The sequence below is a fragment of the Apium graveolens genome, chromosome 3 (assembly GCF_009905375.1).
Source record: "Apium graveolens cultivar Ventura chromosome 3, ASM990537v1, whole genome shotgun sequence".
NCBI lineage: Eukaryota > Viridiplantae > Streptophyta > Magnoliopsida > Apiales > Apiaceae > Apium > Apium graveolens.
The window spans coordinates 254,214,030-254,221,002 of NC_133649.1; the positions used below are offsets into that span (position 1 = coordinate 254,214,030).

Genomic DNA, 6,973 nt, shown 5'->3' on the forward strand with positions numbered 1-6,973 from the left:
TCTGTTTACAGTTTTAAAATGCTATGCTAGTTATAAACGATCGGGTAGATGTCCAGACGTATAGTTACGTCGATTGAGTTTGGTTCTATCAATTAAGATAGTTCTTTTGTTTATAGAATCGAATAGCAAGGAGTGCAGTCAAGTGTTAGATGGAGATAATAGCCAGCAGCTATAAGCAGAGTTATAGTAAGAGGTTATTGAGCATACCACGCAAGTACCCCTAACTTCACTTATTGTTCAAGTGACGTTTATTTCGAATCATATTATGCAAGTACCTATATCTTTATTCATCATTCAATTGATATTGACTCTGAACTTTATTCTTTCAATTTCCATACTATTCTAAGTTCAGAATAGTTAAACGTTTTATATTTCGCTATAAATTACTCTATACAGTAGAACATTGAATTGAGATTAGCGAATAACTAATTGTTCTAGTTATTTCGCCATCGATTGTTGAGATAACTCTGGACCATGAGAAATGGGGAGTTATATGGTTAAGGATGTCCTTTGATTCAGCTCCTTTGATCAAAATGTTTTATGGATTGGATGAATGCGTAAGTGACCGGGACGGACGGTCCAGCGGCTATTTCTATGTGTTGTATGAAATATTATGACACCATTTTGCCACAGGCAGGTATATTGCCTTTTTAATTGAGTACTCGTATTTTGGGGACATGTTTCTATGAATCATGACCTTGTGCTATCACACGGGCTGATCAGCATGTGATAGTACGTCTGTCGGAGTTAGATTCCAATCTAAGAATTATCATTTATTGTTGATAGCTTGTGAAGCTTTATTATTGATCAAATATTACTGCTTTCATCCCTTTTGTTCAGTTATTATCAGAATGTGGTTTATCATTTCAAGTACATTTTATATTGCTTGCTGAGCATTTCTTTCGCTCATACTTGTTTATCAATCTAATCTTTCAGCTAAGTCAGAGCAGGCTTGAGGTCCAGGTTTGGTCAGAAGTCGAGTGCTTGTAAATAGTGGTGTGTATTCCAGGTAGACTGTTTTGGGATGCTTGGATAGTCTAGAGGTTTGTAATAAAATTTGAATAATCTGTAAAACCAATTAGACTATGGTTTGTAATAACAGTTGGTTTGTATTAGTGCCTGTTCCATACTATAACCTGTGATCGATCCAGTGCAGGTAAAGGGGTTATATTTATTATATTATTCCGCTGTGATTATTTTATTACAGTTTAGTGGCAAGTGACCCCCAAATCTAGACCCCGGGTTTGGAGGGCGTCACATGTTTAGCACTAACACAATCCTTATCAGATGACGCATGTTGGAATCCATTGACTTAACTAAAATTGATCGAAGACTTGTATCCAAAGAAACTAATTCATTATCCCTATCAGTGTATTCAGACAGATCCTTTGGGATATTGAGGAACTCTACTGTCTGAATCTGTAGTTATAGAAATGTCCTTTCTTGGTACAAATAGACCACTCTCTAAAATTCCCTTGTAATCATGGTTTACCACTGAATAAATAGAGTGATTTTTTTCTTCCACGATATATAGATGTTTTCACTGACATTACTGAAGGAAGGAACCTTGATGCCATTAACTTTCCGAGTACTCATACTTTCAAATCTACGAAAATTCTGCAATACAACGTCTCAAAATACGATAACCCAAACAGTCAAAATCCACCATACCAATCAATCAACCAATCCACAATAATAAAGAACACTAAGACCATAAATCAACCCAAATCAGATCTACACACCAGAAGCACTCCCAGACTCCGTAATAAATAAAACCAACACAGAACTTACTGATCTTACGGATCTGATCTGTATATCGATTAGTAGGCTCTGATACTAATTGTTAGGTCCAAAAGGTAAATACAAAGGGTGTAACGCCCTCCAAATCCGGGGTCTAGATTTGGGAGTCACTAGACGATAAACAATATTAAAATATGCACAACGAAACAAAATGATAGATATGACCCCTTGCATGCAACTGGATCGATCACAGGTTATAGTATGAATCAGGCACTAATAAAACCAAATGTTATTACAACCCATAAGTCTATTTAGTTTTACAGACTATTCAAATTTTATTACAAACCTCTAGACTAGTCAAGCGTCCCAAACAGTCTACCTGAAAAACACACCAAACTATTTAAAAGCACACAACTCCTGATTAAACTTGGATCTCAGGCCGACTCTGGTCTAGCTAAAAGATCAGAATAATAAACAGGTATGAGCGAAAGAAAGGCTCAGCAAGCAGTATATAACTTCTAATTTAAGACAACAACAACAATATATCTGAAGAACAAAACCAAATAACAATACCTGAGTAGTATTAAAAACTGATATAAGTTTGATAATAAACAACACTGTTATATATATATATATATATATATATATATATATATATTTATTTTGGATTGGAATCCTCGAACAACGGTGTGTTGCCATCGGTGATCAGTCGCGGAGCAACACCGGTATGCCGAAACATTTCAAACTAAACAAAGGGTACCCAAGGCATATATCACTACGCCATATATTAGATTATGCAACCCCAAGAAACCGTAACTAAAAGCCAAAAAAGCGTTGCTAAAGGCCAAAAAAGGCTATGGCGACTCTTTTGCGGGATTGTAATTTTAGGCGTTGCAATAGAGTTTTTTGCAACCCCGGTGACACCCTATTGCAACCCTTGGTTATCCGTTATAGAAACGTGCTACTGTAACACCAATGGGGTTGCAATAGGTCTTAAAAAGTGTTACAGTAGGGTTTGGGCTATCAGTACAATATTTCTGGGCCCCACAATAGGGCCCACATGTGGGGTATTGATGCAAACCCCATTGGTGTTACAGTAGCACGTTTCTATAACGGATAACCAAGGGTTGCAATAGGTCTTAAAAAGTGTTACAGTAGGATTTGGGCTATCAGTACAATATTTCTGGGCCCCACAATAGGGCCCACATGTGGGGTATTGATGCAACCTTTTTGCAACGCTTTTTAGTGTTTTTTGCAACGCTTTTTAGTGTTTTTTGCAATGTTTTTAGTGATTTTTGCAATATTTTACACTGATTATTAGCAACACTATAAAGACATATTGCAACGCTTTTACAAAAAAAAATGCTAGGAACTGTTTGTAAATTAGCATGCCCATAAATAAGACATTGTCTTAAAACCAACAAAATTTACCAACCATAACATTAGTTACCCCATCAGAACCTTCATTGTATTCAAAGATAAACAGAAGCTATATATCATATACTAAAACCTATACTAGACTGTGAAAACTCTGTTCTAGTAGAAGAATAGATTGAAGTTTTATCCTGCTTTACAAAATAAAACCAGAATCGATATTATGGTTAAAATCAGAAGGCATCTGAAACTTCATTTGCTGATATTTCATTCTTCTTTGGTGATTCTGGAGGTTTCTGTACAGTAACAACTTTATTTGGTACCATTACTAGAGTCATGCTTCTTTCTCTGAAGCTTTTGCTCTCTTCAACTGCAATCTACAAAGTAGGCCGATAAAAAATGCAAACAATTCAGTAATGAGAAAAAGGGAAGGGCTTAAATATGGATAGGGTAAATACAAGATGAAAAATTTGTGCCTATAATCAAAACCAGCAAATGAGAAGCAATACCATTTTAGTACGCACTCTTGATGTATGATATTAAGGGAGACCATATAAGTCCAAATATGCCACATATCACATATGTGTGTTCTCCAAGAAAGCCTTTTCGTACAGACTACAGACGCAAATCTACATTTGTATGCAAATGACTAACAATTGAAAGGACAGAATTTATAAAAATTAACTTGAAATTTGCTTCAAATTAGCTACTAAAAAATGGTTGTGGTGAAGATGTTGCATATCGTAAAGTAGCTATTGATAATATTAATTTTTTAGATCTCTAAAGTTGTGGGATTTATTTTAGTATGTTCTGCTATATATGAGACATTTGTAACTCTTATTAATATATAGGAAAATAGTACATGTTTATCACTTTATCCTGTTATCACAGCATGGAGCAATCTTAGACAGAAAGTTATAAGAAATAAAAAAAAGTAAATGGAACTTGCCTCGTCGATTACTAGAACCCGAATAGATTCTAACTTTAAAATGTTCTTATCCAGCATCTGGCTCAAGCTCCCCATTGTTGCAACTAGTATTGTAACTAACAAATGGCAAGATTTCTAATCCACTAATACCATTACGGCTTTGTATATATGTACATCGCGAATATGTATATGTACAGTAAAACCAGGTTATCCTAAAAAGGACTGGAAGCATATCCGCTCTATTACGCCAGCTAGTCCAATTTCCCTGCCTCCAGTCAAGCTAATTAGCTCAAATCTATTCCAATGGGAAGAAATGAGTCAAATGACAGAAAAACAGGGAGTAGTAGTTACCTTTGTAAAGTTTTCGTCTAAATCTTCATCCTCAGCGAGCTTCATTTTAAGATTGGCCACTTCCTGTCCCTCCTTAGCAGCTCAAGCTTGCTCAAAAAGAGAACTTGCATAATTACCCTCAGCGGAAGCAACTCATTTTATGTTGCATCAGTACTGGTTTCCATGGAAAACTTAAATATATATAAGAAACTTATGATCAGATTATATCAGTTCTTTAGCTAAATAATTAATCTCAAAAAGGTTTATGTATATCAAACATAATAATGCTACAGGTCCCAAATGTGATCCCGAAGAATAACCAAGTACATTTAAGACAATACAACAGATAGAGATCTCATCCGGAGCCTAATTTAGGACCTCGATGGAATGTCAAATTAAATAAAATAAAGGAGGCATACATTGCGGTTAATGGCACAAGTTGAGACATGTATAGTGAGACATGAAAATACAATTCCATTATAAAACTAAATATAAGAAGGCCCAAACTTACCAATAAAGTAGTTCTTCATGACATCAGATTCAACCACTTTTCTTTCAATCTGTGTCATCAGGCCAATTTTCTCCTCTAGGGTCATTTGGCTGAGCAGGTCACTTATTCTAACACTTATCGGTTGGTTAGGATCTTTGTACTTAATGTAATACGATTTCCAAATGACATACCAGCTACATATAACTAGAATCCAGATAACAAAAACTGAATTCTTTGCCATTTCATGTGTCTTCAGATGGGAAAATGATATGATGTTACACATACTTGCAATCCAAGATCAAGACCAGAGTCTAGAGACTGAAACAGCAAGTATAGTAGCTAACAAATTATAAATATGTCTGAAACTTGCATAGGATGTAGATTAGGATTTAGAACAAAAAAGACTGGGAAAGTTAAGAACTTACAAGATGTGGAAGTGGAAGTTCACAATACAGAAAGATAGACTCTACTTAGTTTTTTGTTTACACATAGCGAGGTAACATGGTGGCCAACAGATTTTGCGGAAGTTATGACATGTATAAATAGTCAAATATACACCAGACACACCTCTTCTTTGGCTCCCTGAGTTTTTTAAAGAAGGGAGGAAGCTCTGAAACTCCCCAGAAGACAAGTGTACCAGATTACGTTCTAAAATCTGATTTAACCCAAGCTCAGAACAAATTTATGCTTTCATGCCTGTCTCATCTTTTCTGTCTAGCAATTCCCCAATAATTCCTTGAAGACCTCTTCGAGCAAATACTTCAGAAACTTGCGTAACACATACCTTATAAGTAAAATAAACTATGAGTACGCAACCACTTACAATAAAACAAGCTAAAAATACATATTACAATAAAAGAAGAAAATAGCTCAAATAGCTATTTTTTGTGACATACAAATAGCTCACACTCTTTGCTACTTTTTTCACCATTCAGGAGCAGAAAATAAACACCCTATACTGAGAAGATTGAAAATGTCAAGACTTACAACTCCATAGGCACCACGTAATCCATATAGGCAACAAATATAGTCCGATACATAACCCAGAACACTCAAGTCATTCATCGGAAACCATCACATAGCTGAAATTCAGATTTTAACAAGAAATTTAAAATATAATCAATCAAACAGAAAACAATCGTCTAGAAAAGTCCAATTTATTAGCAATAGTGGAAATATACAAATACCTATTTTGCATAATCTTCAACCACGAAAGTCAAAAACACATCCTGAACAAAGAAGTTTCTTGGAAACATCAATATCTAAACCTTGTTATTATGTTAAAAGCGAGAAAAATGAGTGACAAAAATCATATTAACAATCGAGAAAGCAAAGAAGAAATGTTAAATACCTTGTAAAACAGAGAGAGACATAGGGGGAGATAGAGGGGGAGAGCAGGGAGAGCGGATAGATACATAAAGATTTCAACCAAAGCCCCAATTGATGAATTACCCCAAATTTTGAAGACCCCCAAATTTGTCTGGAAGAGAGAGAGTTGTATTATTTGAGAGAGAGAGAGAGAGAGATATTTGGAGAGAGACGGTGATTACTTAGTTTTTTGGTTATAATTTTTGTTAAAAACAACGCGGCAATTTTGCCGCTTCTGAAATGTCACTGTTGTTTGCTTCTTTTCCATTTTTCTAATACTCATATTATAATTATTAATTTTTTTAATAAATTTAATATTTTAAGATTTTATTATTAAAACTTAAATTACTTTACAAATTACATCTTAAATTACTCCGTTAACGAATGGTTAATTTTTTAAATTTTTTTAAAAAATATTTCAATTATATATACATTTTTGTATAAAATAATTACTGATTAATATAATATTTTAGTAAAATTATATATATATATATATTCTAATAGTTTTGATTGCTTTAAGAAATGAATAAAATATATATATAAATTATTAATTTATTTCTATGTAAATAATTATTTAGTTAAATTAAAAATAAATAAAAATTCATATTTATTGTATGTTATGGGTATGGTAACACATTGTCACTATACCGCAACATCAAAGAAAAGGGGTTGCGATAGACATTTGTTTAGAAGGCTACTGTTACATTTTTCTTTGCAACCCCAGTGTGAAGGGTTGCAGCATG

General features: G+C 34.1%; 1 long non-coding RNA gene across 8 annotated transcripts; it reads right to left on the reverse strand.

Annotated features, from left to right (window-relative positions):
- Positions 1 to 3,166: 3,166 nt before the first annotated feature.
- On the reverse strand, positions 3,167 to 6,408 carry LOC141713247 (uncharacterized). 8 transcript variants are annotated; one of them, XR_012571903.1, is made up of 6 exons: positions 6,214 to 6,408; positions 6,050 to 6,091; positions 5,850 to 5,944; positions 5,288 to 5,646; positions 4,394 to 5,180; positions 3,167 to 4,307 (listed from the first exon to the last, which is right to left on the reverse strand). It is a non-coding gene; the product is annotated as an uncharacterized LOC141713247 (long non-coding RNA). The 8 variants fall into 8 exon arrangements; XR_012571905.1 differs by having other exon boundaries at positions 4,394 to 4,546; positions 4,884 to 5,646; XR_012571906.1 differs by having other exon boundaries at positions 4,394 to 4,563; positions 4,884 to 5,646.
- Positions 6,409 to 6,973: the final 565 nt, after the last annotated feature.